The sequence below is a fragment of the Schistocerca gregaria genome, chromosome X (assembly GCF_023897955.1).
Source record: "Schistocerca gregaria isolate iqSchGreg1 chromosome X, iqSchGreg1.2, whole genome shotgun sequence".
In the NCBI taxonomy this organism is placed as follows: Eukaryota; Metazoa; Arthropoda; class Insecta; order Orthoptera; family Acrididae; genus Schistocerca; species Schistocerca gregaria.
The window spans coordinates 387927814-387948758 of NC_064931.1; the positions used below are offsets into that span (position 1 = coordinate 387927814).

General features: G+C 41.4%; 1 long non-coding RNA gene across 4 annotated transcripts in view; it reads left to right on the forward strand.

Annotated features, from left to right (window-relative positions):
- LOC126298771 (uncharacterized) overlaps positions 1-15913 on the forward strand; it is a 32102-nt gene extending 16189 nt beyond the window's left edge. For 3 of the 4 annotated variants that reach the window (XR_007552663.1, XR_007552672.1, XR_007552667.1), the window contains 2 exons: positions 1112-1306; positions 14181-15913. This is a non-coding gene — a long non-coding RNA (uncharacterized LOC126298771). Of the gene's footprint in view, positions 1-1108; positions 1307-14180 lie in introns of all 4 variants that reach the window. The other variant, XR_007552664.1, reaches the window with a different exon arrangement.
- The last annotated feature ends 5032 nt before the right edge of the window (positions 15914-20945 follow it).

Below are 20945 nucleotides of genomic sequence, written 5' to 3' on the forward strand. Positions count from 1 at the left end.
ATCCTAAGCCTACTGCAGATAAAAATCATGAATGTTGTATAACAAATTGAATAGCAGACCATGAAGACGATTAAATGTGGAAGGAGTTTGTTTTCATTGGTAGAATAATAGAATGGAATCGGTTAAGAACTTGACCATGATCATTATTGCTGCACCTTTCTTATTTCACTATAGGGAAACACAAAATCAGAAAAAAGTAATTTCTTCCATATATACATCCACTGAAATGCTAGTTGGTAGTAAGAAATAAAACATAACTGCCTATCAGAAAGCCTCTACAGTGGAATCAGTGTAGTGCGATATTTCTATTATTTGGTTGACAATATCAAATAATGCCATGTGTTACAAGTGCTATCTCAGTGCCTGTCCTGTATTGCATCAGAATTAGGTAATCCTCCGTATCAACCCATCCCCAGAGTGAAGAGAAGTTGTTGATTTATTGTATTTGTCAAATTGAATGAAGTTTCTGTAGAACTGGAGTGGAACTCCCCCCACCCCCTCCCCCGCACACACACACACACACACACACACACACACACACACACACACACACACACTTGTAACTAATAGTCTTGAGAGGGGGGGGGGGGCGGCAAATTTTGCTAGTTAATGAAACTACCAGTTGTTTTGTAGGCTCATCTTTGTGCCTTTAAAGTAACGTAAGATTTTAATTTCAATTTTGCAGGAGGGATAACAGGAGAAAGCTGTGCATTAATAAATTACAGTGATATTGTAGTACTTCAGTCAGGATTTCATAAATTATTTATAGTGATCCTAAACTGATCAAAAAGCAACAATGGAAATTCCACACAATTTCTAAGCTCAGTTATTGGAAAAGAGGTGGATACAAAACCGTCTCTTTTAAAAATTTTAATAGGCTGCATAATATGATCTTTCCATAAGATCAGTGAAAAGTTGCTGCTTAGTCAGCTGTGTGAGCTTTGCATATAATAAGTGACAGTTTTTTAAAATATTTTATTAACATTTCTGTATTTTCTTCCTCTCCCCCCTTTCTTCTTCTTCCCTCTAGCAGCTTATGATATTTACTCCAATACTGTAATAGTCTGTTAGACAATAAAATATAAACTAATTAAACTTTTTCTTTAAGCAGGGGATGTTGTAAAATGAAGATGCAGTGGGGGAGTGTCTTAGCTGTAGTTATTGCACTACAGTAAATGGTTTCCAATGAACAATGACGACAGATGACCGGAAAAATATTATTTGAAATTCCAGAGTTCAAGGAAGTTCTGCAACAGTTCCCCATTGCACAGTAACGTGTGGTATACATATATGAGGCATGTGCTAGGTATGTATATTTGGTGCATGTTACCTTTTGATTCATTAATTGCTGGTGTAATTTTGTTTTTAACATACCTCTTGTATGCAGCAAATTGCACTTTTTACACCATATTTTTTCACATATATTTACAATAGATCATTGTTAGAACAGATTTATACTGGTGCTATTCACTAGTAAACAAAATTTTGTTTATATATGCCCTTAAATTGTTTCCCGACTTTTATTAAATTATAATGTTGGATTGTAATCAATGAAGTAGTAGGCAAGCTGTTCTAAAAGTTATTTAACCCTTACGTGCGTGGTTGTTTTTTTAGCGAAGTTGGTATGTTTCTGTGTCATATAAGAATTATGAGCAGTCTATTATATTTTTTGATAATCATATTTTTGTGATTTAGGACGAAGAGCTATGGTGGGTTGTATATCCTTGGGGGCCCTTTTTGTGAGCTTTTTTTTAATACTGAACATTAGTTGGTGTATATTTGTTTAGTCCTGTTGATCCTACACATTTTCATTATGTCTTACGGGAAGATAAAAAACCTTATTCCTTCTTATACACCATACTTTGTTAGTGGCAAGTCATTGACCGTTGACATTTCAGCCAAGTTTATTCTGATACTTATTTAGGCAGTAAAAATTGTGAGATACCATGTTGCAATATTTTCACTGATACTGTGCCAAAGGGATTGGAACCCATTGACTGAGACAGCAGATGACATAAAACCATGGACAGTGTGTGCTAAGTGAATATAACATAAACTTATCCACATTGAGTTTTCAGAACAGGAAATAGTTGAATTTTTTTGTACTTGTGCAAGTGTGTGATACTTACTCCACACAGGTGTCTGTATTAGCCCCAGGAGCTGTTGATAGTGGTTGTACAAGTAAGAGGAAATAAATCGTACTTCCTTTGACTGTTCTGTAAAATTAATTGTAAATTTGCTCCAGCATAATGAACAGAACAATCAGTGAATACATATTACAGGTGACTACTTCAGTTGTGTGTGATTGCTTGCTCTTCTATTACTGGGGAAAAAAGCTTAAAATTACATGCTTTCACCATTTTTGCAAATTGGATGTACATGTATGTGATGCAGTACTTTCAAGATCATATGTCCGCTTCTTGTATGTTGACTTAGGACATTCCAGCCATTATCAGTACAAATTATTTACTGCCATAAGAATCCAAAAGTGTACCCATTTATTCATTGAGATACCAAAATCGTGTGAATCAAATCTAGAGATCACTGTGCTTGCTGTACAGTTTGCGTAAGGTGTCAGTCACAGATAGAACTTGATGGACAAAGATAACATTTTCAAGTGTCAAGTACACACACACACACACACACACACACACACACACACACACACACACACAAACACACACACACACAGCTGCTTCAGAAGCTGCAAATTCACACAAAAATTGAGTTTGATGATTCACTGTTCAAATTAACGGTATGAGCAGGAATTCAAGGCGGTGAACACCAAGGAAAAAATCTTTGTGAATTTGGTGTGGCAGTTAGAAGTGGGTTGTGGTTGATTCACTTGATATAAATATAAGAGGGTGTAGTAGGTTCCACTGTAAAATAATTCATGGAACAGTCATCACTGTAATAAATAAAAAAACTACATTGTATTCTGTGAAATGATGAGAAACACAGACAGAAATTTGTTTTATTGTAAAACTATTTTCATTCATTGCATTCAGAGTTCAATTTTTCAGACCACCTGAAAGTAGCCATAGTGGACATCTCTTTGGTGCTATGACTTAATGGTGTTGTGGCATGTGACAAGTATGTGCAAGCAGAGAGAGAACAGAACACTGCCCCCAGGGGCTCAGCATTCACTTGCTGAGTACGGGCTTGGCGACCCCGGGGTCCTGAGCTGGGGACTGGTCTGCGCCGCCAGTGTCCTGTCACCGCAACCCCCGGACATGCTTCAGCGACCACCGTACGGCGCGGCGGTGAAATGTTGTGTGCTGCGGGGAATGGTAATCTTGGCTTGACCGCCTGGATTGCGAGGAAGGCCAACCTCTATAAAAACCCCTCAATCTTTCGGTGTGCTCCGCGCCTAGAAGATGCATGGCTGTTGGGGTGGAACAGTCGCAAGCGGGCAACCTCTGGGGCACCTGCCGCACCCCAGTTGTATAAGGCTTACTCAGGCACGCGGGGCTCTGTCTGAGCAGACTTTTAGTTCCCTAGCTGCTCGTGGGACCACAATGGACCCTTCGACCTCTACATTTCCCCCTACCAGTGGCTTGGGTGGGCCGCTGGTAGGAAAGCACACCCAATCGAAAAAGCGGCTACGCGCTGCGAGTCCATCAGCGCCTGGTGTTGCTAGAGGTTTAACAGAATGTAGTAACGGAGCACATGCTGATAATCAGAATGTGTTTTTGATTATTAAAAGGAAGGAGGGTAGCTTTGAGAGGGTTTCTCCCTTTTACATCCACAAGGGTCTTGAGGGAATTGCAGGAACACTGAAATCTGTAAAGCGACTGCGCAATGGGACTCTGTTAGTTGAAACTTGTAGTTCCCGTCAAGTCGCTGCCCTTCGGAAAGCAAATTGTCTAGGAGAGTACGCTGTCGAGACCGAGCTCCACTCCACTTTGAACTATAGTAAGGGTGTTGTGACGTGCAGGGACTTGGTGGATATCCCCATAGACGTGCTAAAATCTGAGTGGGCTGACGAAGGAATTGTTGACGTGCAGCACATTATGAAACGAGTCAATGGGGACCTCGTCAAATCTGACTCGTTTATTCTCACATTCAGTTGCCCGAGACTCCCGGAGCATGTTAAAGCGGGGTTCTTACGTTTGTCCGTACGGCCATATTTCCCCAACCCAATGCGCTGTTTTAAATGTCAGCGCTTTGGGCATACTACGTTGGGGTGCAATGGGATAGCCACTTGTGGTAAATGTGGTCAGCCTGCCCATGACGGAGCCGATTGTTCATCGCCTGTGAAGTGCGTGAATTGCTCTGGGAGTCACCCTGTCTGGAGCCGGATCTGCCCCATCTATCTCGAAGAGCGGAAGGTACAGGAGATTAAAACATCTAAGCGCATCCCCTATGGTGAGGCCAAGAAGATCTTTAAGGCCATGCAACCTCCTGTGTTTTCAACATCTTTCGCTTCCACTCTCAAAAAACCGGTACAACTGGCCACTGTTGCTACACAAACGGAGGTTGCTAGTGTTAGCACTAAAACCTGCGCTTGCCAGTGCACTTGTGCTGCTGCGGTTGTTTTGCAATCTGCGGCTCTCCCCGCTACATCGGACAAGTCCGTGGTTGCTGACATTGAGGTACTTCCAGCGTCCCCCCATATGGCGCCTTCTGCCCAGGCGAGTCAACCTCCAACTGTTGACAAGGCTCTGCATTCCAAGCCCCCCAAGACAAAGCCTCAGAAGATGAAGGTTCTGCCACCTGAGGAGACTAGTCAGCGTCGGTCCGATGATGATGCCATCGTACTGTCTGACATCTCCCGTGGGTCGTCATCGGATCTTATGGACATTGATGTCGACCGGGGGCGATCTTCTCGCCCCAGGAATAAATCTCCGGCCAGTACGGTCTCTCCTCCAAAGCACAGAGGCAGGGTGAAAGTTCAGCCACTCTGATCACTGGCTCCCATATTACAGTGGAACCTGAATGGTTTCAGGACGCATGTGGCCGAATTACAACTCCTTATACGAGAGTGCCCCTTGTGCTTATGTATCCAAGAGACACATTTTCGGGCCACTGATTCTCCTTCTTTACGCGGCTATACCGCATATCGAAAAGATGATCTGACGGGGCAAAGGGCAAAGGGTGGTGTTGCGGTTTTTGTCCGTGATGTGCACCCCTCATCTGAGCTCCCTCTCGTCACCGACTTGCAAGCAGTTGCAGTTGACATTCTTGTGGGTCGGAGGCTCACAGTCTGTTCTGTTTATTTACCACCTCCGGATGCGATAGACTCTGAGGCTCTCACGGACCTTATTAGCCAACTCCCTCGCCCATTTCTTCTTCTGGGGGACTTCAACGCTCATAATGTCTTATGGGGCTCTCCGACTACTTGCCCCAGGGGTCGCATTCTGGAAAGCGTCATGATGTCTGAAGAACTGTGCCTCCTCAACTCTGGTGCTCCCACTCATTTCTGTACTGCTTCCGGATCGTCATCAGCTATTGACCTTTCCTTTTGCTCTCCAGCACTCGCGGATTCTGCTCTGTGGGAGGCTGCAGCTGACCTCCATTCTAGTGACCACTTCCCCCTCTGGATTCGCCTCCTGGATGAGGCTGTGGCATTACCAGTGCCGCCCCGGTGGCACCTTTGCAGAGCTGACTGGACACTTTTCAGCCAACTGGTTGTTTTGGAACACCGTGCCAGCGTCCACGAATGGGTAGACCATGTTGCAGCCGTGATCTCTCATGCTGCTGAATTGTCAATCCCACGGTCATCCGGTCATCCCAAGAGGCGTCCTGTCCCTTGGTGGACCACTGAGTGCCACTCAGCCATCCGCGCCCGCCGTGCAGCACTGCGCCGCTTCAAGTGCCGTCCCTCAGCTGACAATCTTGCGGCCTTTCGGGTGGCAAGGGCCAGAGCGCGGCGAGTGATTAAAGAGAGCAAACGACGGTCATGGCAATCGTTCTTGAATTCCATCTCTCGCTCTACTAGTTCTACGAAAGTATGGGAAGCCATGAGGAGGATTTCCGGGAAACTCAGCCAGCTACCTGTCACGGCATTGCTGCATCAGGGATGTCTCCTCACGGTGCCGAGAGACATTGCCCAGACACTGGCCATGCATTTTGCGGAATCTACCGCCACTATTAACTGTGATCCAGATTTCTGCCGCTACCGCACTGCCGTCGAAAGGGGTCACTTGGACTTCCGGTCTCTAAATTCTGAACCCTATAACTGCCCCTTCACAATGTGGGAACTGGATTCTGCGCTGTCTGTGGCTCATGATACTGCGCCTGGTCATGATCAAATCCGGTACAGCATGCTGCGGCACCTGTCGCTGCCATCCAAGGAAGTTCTCCTGAACTGTTTCAATATGATATGGTTATCCGGCACGTACCCTGACTCGTGGAGGGAGGCAATTTTGATTCCCCTCCTCAAACCAGGGAAGGACCGAACGCATCCCAGTAGTTATCGGAGTATTGCCTTGACGAGCTGTGTTGGGAAGACGTTGGAACGCATGGTCAACCGCCGCCTGGTTTGGCTGCTCGAGACCAGGCAGCTCCTTAGCCCCTCTCAGTGTGGCTTTCGGAGATGTCGTTCCACTATAGACAACTTGACCCTGCTTGAGGCCGCCATCCAGCAGGCCTTTCTACGTAACCAGCATTGTCTAGGGGTCTTCTTTGACATTAATAAGGCGTATGACACTACTTGGCGCCGCCTTATCCTCAATCAACTCCATGAGTGGGGCTTTCGTGGCCGTCTCCCCATCTTCATTCGGTCCTTTCTTTCTCACCGCCTCTTTCAGTATCGGGTTGGTAATGTGCTATCGGATTTGTACGTGCAGGAGAATGGTGTTCCTCAGGGCAGCGTTTTAAGTGTCACCCTCTTTGCCGTCGCTATTAACAGTATCACGTCCACTATCCGAAGTCCTGCCCAATGCTCCTTGTTTGTGGACGATTTTGCTGTTTTCTGTTCTTCCTCCAGTCTTGTCAGTGCTAGTCGGCAGTTACAGCTTACGATAAAGCGCTTAGAGGCATGAACTCCAAAGACGGGTTTTACCTTTTCTGCAGAGAAATCTGTGTGTGTTCATTTTAATCGTTCTCGGCGTCTTTTTACCTCCCCTGAATTGCGTCTGAGGGACACCGTTCTTCCTTTTAGAGACACTGTGAGGTTCCTGGGCCTCACTTTTGATTCCAAGTTGTCGTGGTTGCCTCACCTTAAAGACCTCAAGGTGCGGGCCCTGAAGGCACTGAATATTTTGAAGTGTCTGAGCCATCGGTCCTGGGGAGCAGATCGGGCGCGTCTGCTGCAGTTTTATAGGGCTTTCGTCCGATCGCGTCTTGACTATGCTTGCACCGTGTATGGGTCAGCAAGGCCTTCGTATCTGAAGATCCTTGACACAGTACACCATGAGGGTATCAGGCTGGCCACTGGTGCCTTCCGTACCAGTCCCATCCCCAGCCTGTGTGCTGAGGCAGGGGAACCGCCGCTCGCCATCCGGCGGAAACTCCTCATGGTGTGACGGATGTGTCATTTCCTTGCCTGTCCTACCTCCCCTGCGTACCCTACCGTTGCCCGACCGCCTATGGAACGTCTCTTTTCCAGTCGTCCCAGGGCAACAAAACCATTTGGGATTCGTGCCAAGCATTTGCTTGAGTCCCTTGGTGTGGAGCGTGTGGCCCCCCAACGACAAGGTTTTACTCGCCTGCCTCCCTGGTTGCTCCAGAGGCCCAGCATCCTTTTAGACTTGTCGGAGAACCGGAGGAACTGCACTCCGGCGTTTGTTTTTACCTCCTTATTTTACGATATTTTAAACCAGCATCCGGACCATGTACCTGTATTCACAGATGGCTCTAAACAGGGGGACACTGTTGGTTGTGCTGTTGTTTTCCCTGATCGAGTCGTCAAGTTACGGCTTCCTGCGGTGTTTACCATCCTCGATGCCGAATTGTTTGCAATATTGCGGGCATTGGAGCAGATGAGATGTGTTCCCAGTATTAAGTTCCTCATCTGTTGTGACTCCCTGAGTGCCCTTCAGACCATTCAACACTTGTACCCAGCGGATACGGTCGTCCAGAACATCCATGATGCCCTACTCCACCTGCAACGGCAGGGGAAGGAGGTTTCTTTCTGCTGGGTGCCGGGGCACGTGGGTATTAGGGGAAACGAACTGGCGGATGTGGCTGCCAAAGATGCATGTTCCCTCCCTCACGTTGTTGACTGTGCCGTCCCCCTCCATGCTGTAACCTCCCTTTTGCGTTTTCGTGTTATGCATCAATGGGAAGAGGAGTGGTTGGCAGTTTCTGACAATAAGCTGCGTCTGGTAAAGGCCACTACGCGACCATGGCGTACGTCCTACCAGTCATACAGGCGGGATGAGGTTCTCCTCACTCGCCTCCGCATTGGACACAGTCCCTTCACGCATGGTTTTTTACTCCGGCGGGAGGACCCCCCAATCTGCAGTGCTTGTGGCGTCCAGATTACTGTCCGCCACATTTTACTTGACTGTCTTTTATTCTCTGACCAGAGGGCGGTGGTTTCCTTGCCACCGGATTTGCCCTCTATTTTGCAAGACGACACAGCGACTGTGGTTAAGGTTTTACGGTTTTGTGTCCTGTCCAATCTGTTGCCTCGGATTTTAGGGAGAAGGTTTTAATGTGCTGCTGGGTGACTGGCTCACCCAGTTTTTAGGTAAGAGGTCCGCCAGTCACGATTACCTGCTTGTTTCACTTCGGTATCTGTTCTCTTTTCCTTGTGTTTCCTTTCCCTTTTTTAGTGTGTTTCTTCTCCTCTTGTTTTGCCTCTGTATGTGCGCATTTGGAACTGCGTCAGGCCTGTGTCTTTTAGCCGTTCTCCTTGTTCGGCGTCCGTCTTCGTCCCTTCACCGCCTGTGTTCCTGTTTCTATGCGCTTGGGCGCTGATGACCACGCTGTTTAGCGCCCGTAAACCTCAAACACACACACACACAACAGAACACTAACAATAGTTTTTGTTTACATCAGTTTTGGGGGTATAGATGGTGGCAGTCAACTGATATGTAGCATTCCCCAAAATCAATATTAGGTTGAAAGACGTGGTATTTGATGCGTCAGTGAATCTAGTCGTTCAGCATAGAACATTGTGAAAAGGAGAAACATTGACACAGTGTCGTGTGATAATTTCACAATGTAATAGTGTCTGAATATTTAGGATGTGTATGTGTAACAATATATAGTACAATATAGGGTCTCCTTCAGAGTATGTGTAATGTGTTGTGCTGTTAGCTACAAATTGTGTGACAGTGAAGTGTTTTATGTGTGAAACAGGTGCTACAGTTTGTGAATATGGAAGAAAAAGTAGCATTTTCATTACTGATGAGCCATATTTTAAGCCCTCAAAGGTGAACAGTAATTGCAAGAACATAAGATGTGGTACTGTACATACAGAATTTCACACAATGTGACACCTACATAGTTGAAGTGTGGGTAGTGTGCTGGTGTTACAAGTAGTTCATAACATTTCCTTCCTATAATCTTTGTTAAAATGGTGCACAAAACTCGGGCCAGCTGAACTTAGTGATACCGAATGTCAACTTTGCCCCATAATGTGTTGTTGTGACTTCATAAATGATCAAACAGAAAGATAATAGAACACTGACAGTATATCTTGACTTTAGAAATGTGTGTTATGTAACCTGAAGTCTAGATTAGATGAGAAAGTGACAGTTTGGTTGTAAGTTAACAAACCAACAAATACATATAGAAAATGTTAGATTTGATGTCATACCGATCTACAACATAGCCATAGGCCCCGCTTAGGTTGAAAGATTACACTTTTGTGTGATGTAACAAGAGTTATACTGTAAGCAGATAATTGACCAACTGAACTATAAGGTGTAGAAAGTAGCTCCTCTTACTTCCTCTGATAGTCAAGAATCCACACAGGTGTGTGCGTTTCCTCTAGGTATATCACCGTGATCCAGTATGAAAGCTCTTGCTATGGCAAACTTGAATTGGGTTGTGAAGGATGTGGTATCCATAATGATAATAGAGAGAATGGAGTTTTGCTTGAAATTTTAGATCTGATACAAGAGAGGATCATTCAGAATGAGTAGCAATAGGGTGTGTGAGAAGTGGTAACTGCTGCAGTGCAGGTTAACTCACAGCTAATTGAAAGAAGTAGGATTTTTTTCATCTCAAGAATGTTGTCTAAACTCCAGCAGTGTTTTTTGTGTTGTGAGAGCAATTAATAATGTGCTTTAGTGAGTACTCGAGCCTCTCTGTCAGGCCCGGGGTTGTGATGTGAACCTTATGCTTTTACTTTAACAAGGAGGGATCGAGGATCGAGTGCATTTTTTTCTTGTGATAGAGTGGAATGTAAGAAGTGTTAGATTAATGTAATTCTATGATTAACAAATAGGCTTTCTTATGCCATTGGTGATTAGATCTTGAAAGACATGCTGTTGTGTAAGTTTATGCAGTAACAGGTTCATTTATTTTCACTTAAGATATCTCGGAGAGCTTGCAGTGCTGTGCTCAGTAATGTAGTGAACAATGCAGTTAGTGATTTGATGTGGTGAACGATATCCCCACCTTGTTGAAATATGTCAAGAAGCCTGTGAGTTGGCAGTATTAAAACTGGTGAGAAGTGAAGTTACGTTGCATACTGCACAGAAAAATTGTTCAGTAGTGTGTTTTGTGTGTTTCATATGTGTAACATACCACTAAATAGACAAAAAACATATTTTTAGTATATGATATAGTGGAGAGGAGTGCTGTTACCAATCTGAGTGCAACCTTCGAAAAATCAGTTGCCTTGAGTTGATGGAGTGGTAAATAGTGCAGTGCCAAGATTATTAAAAGGTGCCTTTTGAAGAAGGAATCAGGTAGATGTGCATACTCATTCACGCGTGTCTGTTGTTACATAAATAGGATTTAGTACTGAGATGAGTAAACTGTGGTTCTACCTGTGATTTTGATTATGACATCCTCAGTGTATGTCCATTTAGTTCAAAATGTGTGTCACTATTTGCCATGTAGTACACACAGGGACATTTAATTTTATCTGTTTTGTTCATGTTGAACTGCTGTGCTTAAACCTGATTTGAGGAGATATTTGTGACGTTAACTACAATTTTCTTCACACATATGCAGTGCATGATGGAACTGGGTAGATACACTGCAGACTGTCTGCTAGTAGCTGAAAGTCACATATGCCAGTGAGGTTATTAGACTTGAAGCTCCTTGCTAGTGGTGGCTGAATTTTGTAGGTGGTTATAGGATGCAGAAACAGTGCACAGTATATATTCCAAGTTGTGAGTTTGTTAAGTGTGTGTTAATTTTGTGGATATAAAGCAGTAAATTTAATTCATTTTAAATACTCTAATCTCATGAGATGGAAATTTATGATCTTTCAGAATAGAGTAACAGAATTCAGAGTGAATAGTGATTAAATGGTGACTTCCAACATTGTGATGGTAAGTTCACTGAAATTGAGAGCTTCAATGTTTTGAGAAGGTTGTATAAGAGACAGTGACTTTACTACCATTCATAACATGGAATAAGTGGATGATAGAAAGATAAATAATGTGTTTAAAACAGTGGGCAGAACAACCAGTGGTGTGTGTCTGATTTTTTATTGTGTTGTAAATAAATAGGCCAAAGGCTAACAGCAGTTGACTGGGTTAGAAGCAAAGTTATGATCACTTTTTATGATACATGTTCAGTAGAAACAGTATTGTGGAATTCCAGTGTTGAGGAACAATACCAGTGAAACAATGTGGGCATCACCTGACATGTTTGACTTGTTAGTCTTGCAGTATTGACTATCTTGATTGTTTATAAAATATAGTCGTGTGTGTGTGTGGGGGGGGGGGGGGGGGGCAGAGGAGATGACAGAGGCTGTATGTGTGTGTGTGTGTGTGTGTGTGTGTGTGTGTGTGTGTGTGTGTGTCTTTTAATGAAACAACAAAATGTGTCATCCTCATCAGGAAATTGTGCAAGGGGAAGCAGTGAATGAAATTATTGTATATTGTCCCTCAGGAGTCAGAAAGTAACCCTAAGCCTACTGCAGATAAAAATCATGAATGTAGTATAACAAATTGAATAGAAGACCATGAAGACAATTAAATGTGGAAGGAGTTTGTTTTCATTGGTACAATAATAGAATGGAATCTGTTAAGAACTTGACCATGATCATTATTGCTGCACCTTTTTTATTTCACTATAGGAAAACACAAAATCGAAAAAAAGTAATTTCTTCCATATATACATACACTGATTGTTTGTCTTGATTGCATCATCACACACTGTAAGCTACACATTTGGATTCCACTGTTTGAAGGGTCATTACTGTTGGTGGTTGTTAGTGGCAAATTGTCTGTGTTGTGCTTTTTGCAATGATCTGAAGCATTGTAATGCATTTATTGCAACAGTTGTAATCTCTGAGCTCCGTATGTCATTTAAATACTCTAATAATGTGGTTAGAATGACTGAATTCCAGTACTGTGTAAACTCTTCCATTGATATTTAGTAACGGGGGGAAAATTGGGAATGGAGGTTAAGTTTGGATGCTTCTGAATAAGCTATAAAAATACGCAATGTAATGTGAGTCCCAAATCCATTTAGTAATAAATGCTAGTTGGTAGTAATAAGTAAAACATACCTGCCTATCAGAAAGCCTCTACTGTGGAATTAGTGTAGTGTCATTTTTCTCTTGCGTATTTGATGTAGTTGGTCATATCTAGCAGTAGCTATGGTATCAGCATGCGCATTAGCCACATGTCTGGTGGGGATGGAACTGATTCAGATCTCTGGGGATGCCTCCGTATCCGCATCACTTTTTTGACTGCATTCAGAAAACATTGAGTGAATTGTGTATAAAGAGTTATGAAGTACGAGGCTGATGTAAACCACACTATTAATTTGGAAATAGAAGACATGAAATTTGAAATGCTCTAAGTGCCAAAATTGTGAACTTGAGGATAGTGAGTTTTAAGTGTACTGTTTAATTACTGGTCGTAATTTAATTATGAATATGTTTTATTTGAAAATAAGCATAGTATGTATCTCGTTTCCAAAGGAAATTACAAACATTGTATTGTAGTAGTACGGAAAACTTACTGAAAGTGGAAATGCAATAAAAAGCCGTAATTTCCATATTCATTGCTCGTGAAAAGATAGTAAAAGTCCATTGTGCTATTGTAAAACTTTGTGGTCATTATATGAGATATTGCAATATTTCAGTCAGCTCTTTCTTCTTTTCTTCACAGCTGTGGCTTGTAACGTCTAGAGTAGATAGCTGCCTTTTCTTGATGTCCTGTACTTGTACACCATTTCTCAAAATAATGATTCCTTTCCAGGCCTCAGTTTCATTTAAACTCTCCTCGTCATAATGAGGCTTATGTTTGTCCAACTTAAGAAGTCAAATGTTTTCATGTTTCTGACGATAAATGGCTTTATTTGTCTTGATTACTGTATATGTCCTTTCCATCTTCTGACAACTTACTGAACACTACATCTACCTCTGAGCTCACCGAAGCTGCACTTAGTGAATTTTTTGTAAGTACACTACGAAATGGTTTCTACTTTGTACAAATTGAGCAGATTTGTAATAATAGGACACCCGGACAATTCTCTCCATTCAATTGACTTAAATATTCCGGATCTGTTTAAAGAGGCTATTATTTTACATTTTGGAAATGAAAAAATCCGTTATATTCTTTCACATTATTGTTCATCATCATATTATATTTTTCACAACTCAGAAAATGTACCTATGTTGCGAGAAATTGTAATAGAAGCTTCTATGCTTGGAAGAAAGTTTCGTAATTCAGAAAGGAAACCTTGGGATGAATTATGAGTATTAGCAATGAGTGATATGGAGCCTTTCAATTTCGTTAACAGTGTTTTCAAAATAAGTGTGCAGTATTATTGTATTAAGATCAATAATTCATACTTGAAGAATTCAAGATGGAGAATAAATATTTGTGAGCGGTGTGCAAATGAAATGCTTTCTGTACGACCCAGAGATCTAATTTATAAAATGTTTTGTGTCGACAACATATCACTAGTTGTTAATCCTTTGGAAGTTGTGGGAGGTGTATTTGCACCACCCATTGTAACTAAATATAATTATTGGTGCTCATTTTGTGCAAACACCCCACTATTTCATAGTGTACGTTGTGGAGTTCGTCTAGGTGTAGTTTCCGATTCTGATGGAGATGATGAGTTAATGTTTGATAATTTGTTTGCAGAATTCTGAAAACGGAACACATAGTGGAATTGATAACCTTGATGTGGACGATGCTGGAAGCCGAAGTGAAGAAACCATCCCTGTAGCTCCTCACATACCTGGTAACGAGTATCCTATCACTGGGAGAAGATGATGGAGCTTTGTTAATGTGCTAGAATATAACCATGAATTGTTTGACAAAATACGAACTGACTTTCTACTCATGTTCCTACGGTTTACAGGATTTATTAAGTTATGTGAGGTCTCTACCAGGTGGTACTACTGTGACGTCAGTGTCACAGAAAGACCGGGTGATGCTGACATCTTGAATAGCAAACTTACTGAGTTCTCAAAGAGATATCCTGGAGAAGTTCTCTTCTGGAGAGAAGACAGAGACCACTTCCACGTCATTCATGACTGTGTCTATTCCTCGAGGAGATGCAGATGTTGGTTCCAAAATGATGCATTTATTTCCTCCAGAATTGAGAAGCTCCACAGACGGAATAGAGCAATTGCAGCAATGTCGGATATCGACTGGCTCAATGTACTGTTACCTCTATGTGCAAAAGGGGTATGGCCGCAGAAAAATTTGGATTAGAGGAGCCATTAAAAGACTACCTTATCCAGTTGAAATTGTATGATGGGAAAGTTGCCTCTCAGGATACCAAACAATACTGGAAGGGGAAAGTAGTCGATCTGATGGTGACAGCGAACAGAGGCATGCAAATAATGCACTATGTAAACAGTCTTATTTGAGATGCAAACAGATCATTACAGGAAAAGGGTGCAACCCGACAACAATAACGTGCCAGGTTCTTTCCGTACTAATTCAGTACAGTTCTATACCACCTGAGAACATTACAAATGTGCTTCCAATTGATCATGGTTACTTCATGAATTTTATTGATCCTAAATTTAAAAGATTTTTCGATATGGGGTTAGAGTTATACAAGAAAACCATTAACGATTTAGATCTTAGGGGAATTGAATCACTTTTATGTTCTGGATCACAGGATAGTATATTTTATGCTACCTCTAACAATGTATGGGAATGTTGTCATACTTTGGGCGATTCTTTAACCTGGTTAAACAAAATTCTATTATTCCAATGTGAAGATGACAACGATAAAGCTACAGAATTTTTGTTAAATTTAGTTTCATGGTTCAATAAGAATGGATAGTATTATTGGAATAATGATAATTATGTACAGTCAAAAAAGTTAAACACTTTGTGTATTGTGGGTCCTCCAAATAGTGGTAAAAATTGGTTCTTTGATTGCTTTGTATCTTTCGCTCTTAATGTTCGTCATATAGGTAGATGTAATAACAAAACAAATCAATTCCCAATGCAAGATACTGTTAATAGAAGATTAATTGTTGGCAATGAAATTAGTATTGAAGAAGGAGCCTTAGAAGATTTTAAAAAAGTGTGCGAGGGGATTTCTTGTAACATTGGAGTGAAGTATAAAGGCGATGCAATTTTAAGGAGGACACCACTTTTATTAATTTCAAACAGTCAACCTGTAGTTTGCAGCCACACTGATTTTAAGGATATTCGTGTGAAAACTGTAAGGGGGCGTAGATTTGAAGATTTGAAAAATGCAACAGAAAAAGCCTTATCCCTTAGCTTTTCTCAGCTTATTACAAATGTATAATGTGGAATATTAAATGAAAACCAATTGTAATTGTGAAATAGATATATTTTCAATAACTTGTTTACAAAGGTAAATAAAATATTACATTATACAAAATAAATATTACACTTATTTTATTTCATATTGACCCTTGTACACTGACGATTCCTCATTCCTTTCTACATTAGACATATATATAATATCAGAAACTTGAACATTTTGTGCATTTGCGTGAGGATAGTGAGTTTCTAAACCATCTGAGTATACAGAACATTCAGCTATCACTTCAAATAACATCTGAGTATCTGTATACTTTGTAACATCTCTGTTCAAACTACTTGTACTTAAAGCATATGTAGGATTTATGCCTACATGAAGACTCGGCTGAACATCGTGAAGTCTAATATACCCAGCAGAAGCAGTAACAGCTTTTTCTATTAAGTTATTATATCCAGATGAATCAGTGTTTGTTACTGGAAAAACAGCTCATACTAATTATTCATGAATTTGTACTGGTCCAAATGATGTTGTAGAAAAATTATCACACGTTAAGAATGGAGTGGAGTGCTTATCATCATTGAATGTGTACCGTTGAGGTACACCCTGAGCAGTAGATGTTACTGGGAAAATATCAATATTAGCTGGTTTTGGGATTTTAAGAAAACCTAAAGTAGCTTTGTATTTGTAATTAACAATAATACTGCCAGTACGAGCATCTGCATCTACCTCGGAAACACATGATTGTACACATTTCCAACCCCAATTGTGTAGACCTTTTTCTTTTGCACTTGTTACACACGCATTATAGTATTTCAAGTTAATGGGTTGCCCAAATTGATGTGCAGGAACTGTAGTTAAAAAGTCGCCCTCATCATTTTTATACCCATACCATGATTTCCAAATAGGCGAAAAATCACGTTTATGGTCTATACTAGTTGTTTCCATAGGAGCTGAGTTACCAAATGCAGTAGGCTTTACGTTAACACCAGATATTTTTAAATTAATACCCATACTAGTAATCATATTTTTATTTTGATTTAAAGTTGCAAGTTCTGTTTTACTGGAATTGGTAGGAAAAGCAATGCTAGGATTTCGGGCAATTACTTTTGTTGAACAGTGAACAATTCTACTACCATTTGGCAATAAATTGAATTCACACGGAGTCATGTACAAAAATGGTCTATCAACAGGAATTTCAGCCTAACGTACCCCTTTATATAGTGCATGGCGCAAATGGCCGTGACCGATTACACACGATTTCTTTCTGTCGCCAACCTTTTGCTGGCATGGGTGCTAGCCCAGATAGCCGGCTTGAAAAGCCAACTATCTCAGCACCACAGCCACAGGCACCATGGCGATCCTGGGACCCGGGGGGGGGGGGGGGATCGAGTGTATGGACAACGAATCGACGTACATGTGCTGCCACACGTGCTGTCCATGCAGGGTGAGAAAGTTCAAGAAGTTGGTTGCAATATTTCCAAGCCATTGAAAGTGGAGTAACAGTGAGAGGTCTGTTACATACATTACTGAGCCTATGTACACTTGCTACACTATCTCCTAATTTTTGGAGCAATACGAAGAAACGTTTCTGGGGTAGGAGTGCTATTATTTTGAGTACTGGCTGTGAAAATGGGTCTGCACCAAACTTATTGTTAATATTTAAGTCTGGGATGAAATATTGCGATTATTCTTACTATAACATCAAAAGTTAAAACACCATCTGCCTTTTCTTTTCAGAATGATGAATTAGTCTAAAAGATTTCATGAAAATGTTATCTGTTTTGTGAAGCTGTGTAAAAAGGAGAACGATAGTCTCTTACTGAAACCAATAAGGAAAGATTTGGAACATTGAAAATTGATGCTACCCTTTCCGTACATGAGCAATCAGTTTTATTGCATTTCCTTCTTACTTAAATCTTAATTAAATGCAATCAATCTAATTTGCACAACAGTGAAATGTCATTTACAAAAGTGGAGTGTCACAGTCGCATTAGATGGTGCACTTGAAATGTTAAAGAACGGTTTCCTATAATAAGATCAAGTACGCCTGTCACTATGGTCACAATCATATATCTGAAGAGGAGTGACTGTTGACACAATGACAGAATGGTTGATTGTCAATGTACAGGCTAACAGCGTTATTGGCAGCTAGGGTAACAATGTAGGTAGCAGTGACATTTCATGGGACACTGGCAGTAGGTATTATAGATGTGTGCCATTTTACACCCCAATATTTTTTAGGTGAATAGTAGCAGGAGTGAGCATCTTCCCTCTTGTTTGTGGTCGCTTTATGCACAGCTCTTGCTACACCTCACCAAGTTACACCATTAAACAATGCCATGTGGTACAAGTGCTACCTCATTGCCACTCAAGAACTGCACCCGAATTAAGTAACTCACCTTATCCAGAGTGAACATAAGTAGTTAGTCTCATGTCTTTGTCAAACTAAATGACGTTTCTCTAGAACTGAACACCCCCCCCCCCCCCCTCCCGACACACACACACACACACACACACACACACACACACACACACACACAATTATTTAAGTGACAGTCTTGAGATAAGTAGACAAAGCTGTGCATTAATTAATCACAGTGACATTGAAATACTTGAGTCAGGATTTCTTAAATTTATTATAGTGATTCCAAAATGATCAGTAAGGAAGAATTTAAATTCCAGTTACTGGACAAGAAGAGGATACAAAACTGTTTCTGTTACAAATTATTCTACTAGGCTGCACAATGTCCTCTATTCATAAGATAAATAAATGTTTCTGCTTAGTCGGATGTGCAAGCTTTGCATATAAGTGACATTTCAAATATTTCATTAACTTTTCTTTATTCTCCTCCTCCTCCTCCTCCCTCTTCTTCTTATTTTTCTTTTTCTTCTCTCCTTCAGCTTATGATATTTTCTCTAATACTGTGTAGACAGACAGTAAAATATGAACTAATTAAACATTTTTTTAAACAGGAGATGTCATAAAGTAAAGATGCAGTAGAGGAACCTCTTAGCTGTGGTTGTCACACTCAAAATTGAAGTGGTTACAGTGGTTAGTACCATAATTGAGTGTACATTGACTTTCAACAGTGCTACTAAGAGAGTGCTTGGTGATTGTTCCCACTAAGGAACTTTCATAACTGTTGCAGAAAGGAAAGTAACAAACACTGAAATATGTGTTGCACATGACAAAAAACTTCTTTGAAGCGCTGCTTACATAAATGGTCTCCACTCAAGCAAGGAAGATAGAAGACTTCAAAAATATTGTTTGAACTTCAATAGTTCAATAATGTTCTGCAACAGTTTGTCACTGCACTGTAATTGATAGCATACAGCTATTTTGCTAAGTACGTGTGCCTGTCGTGGGCTGCATCTTGATTCTTTAATTGCTGATGTGATGTTGTTTCTAACATACTTCTTGTATGCAACAAATGAAACCTCTAATTTTACACATTTAGAATTGAAAATGGTCAGTATCGATTTGTACTGGTGCTACTCACTAATGTGAATACTGTTTATATATGCCCTTAAATAATTTGCTGACTTTGATTAAATTATAATGTTGCATTGTAATCAGTGATGTAATAAGAAAGTGGTTTTGGAAGTTATTTACCCATTTCATGGACCAATTTTTTTGTAGCTACTCATCAGGGTTAATGTTTTTTTTTTTTTTTTTTTTTTTTTTTTTTTGTGTGTGAAATGAGAATTGCGGTCAGTTGACTGTGTTTACTTTTTAATAATTTTATTTTTGTGATTGAGGAACAAAGTGTGGTGGTATGTATATGCCCCATGGATCTTGTGATCTGTTGTTTTGTTGGTAAGTGTTTCCTCTGCCATAGAAATGAAGCAGTTTTCCCAACTTCACAAGTGACAACAGCAAAGAGCACATAAAGAACAGAAACTGATTATTGTATTCACAGAAGATTAGCAAAACTACTAATTTGGTGGTAACTATAGTTCCCCAGCCACTTCGAGAAACTACTTTGGTGGTAAGCGTACTGCCCAAGAACCTTTAAAACTTGGGGGATATATACTTACCACAGTCCTGAAAGCCATAGTTTACAACAAAGAGAATCTGGAACTGGTGCAGTGGACTACCACTGTCAGGATGATACAGAACTGGTACAACATATTCCCACTAACACTGTAGCCGCACGGTTCACGGTGCCACGTCATGGATTACGCGGCCCCTCCCACTGGAGGTTCGACTGGTTGGCTAAAAAGGGGGGGGGGGGGGGGGCACCAAACTGCTGCAAGGTAATTGGTCCCTTGTTCCTGGTAAAATAATTACACAAGGGAAAGAAGAAAAGGAAGGAGACATACAGTACAATAACAGGAGAAAGGAAGAACCAGAAGACTGACAGGACAACCAACACTACTATGGACAAAACAGGGAAACAAAACCACAGAGAGAAGCAAGAAACAGGTAGAAGTGGTAAAAACAAGAGAGCAGATGACTATCGCCAGGCAACCATGAGAATAAAAAGGAAAAGACAGTCACTCTGTGACACATTAAAACATCCAGCCTAAAAGCATTAGAGTGCAGAACACAGGGGCAAAGGAGAAGCGTTAAAACTTATATAGAATGATAAAACCCACCGTCATGTATAAAATGTAAAACTGAATTAGCCGATGAGGCGTTGTCAGCTGAAATTAATGGCAACGAGTCCGTTGACTGAAGAGTCTATTGCAGGGAGTCAATGGAGGACAGCTCACCAAGATATGGTCCCCTGTCAGCTGGGTGCCGAACTGACACTTAGGTGGGTCATTATGGTGCAGTTGGTAGCCGTGTGTCACCCAAGCATGGCCGATGAGGAACTGGCAGAGAACACAGTGTCCCTGTGAGGCCAGCATGGAGGACTGCTACACATTCGTAGTCTCCTTAATGGCACTCATTTTCTTGTGCATGTAGAGGTTAGGCCATTTTGTCTCCCAAAGCCACAAAACCTTGTGGCGTAGTACTGAATGCAGGTCAGTTGCAGAGAAGCCGATCTCCATTAGCGGTTTCCGCATGGCCTGTTTGGCCAGCCTGTCGGCAAGTTTGTTGTCTGCGATTCTGACATGACCTGGGGTCCAAATACCACTGAACGACTTGACCATTCCAGGGCACAGATGGTCTCCTGGATGGTTGCTAACAAAGGATGACAAGGGTA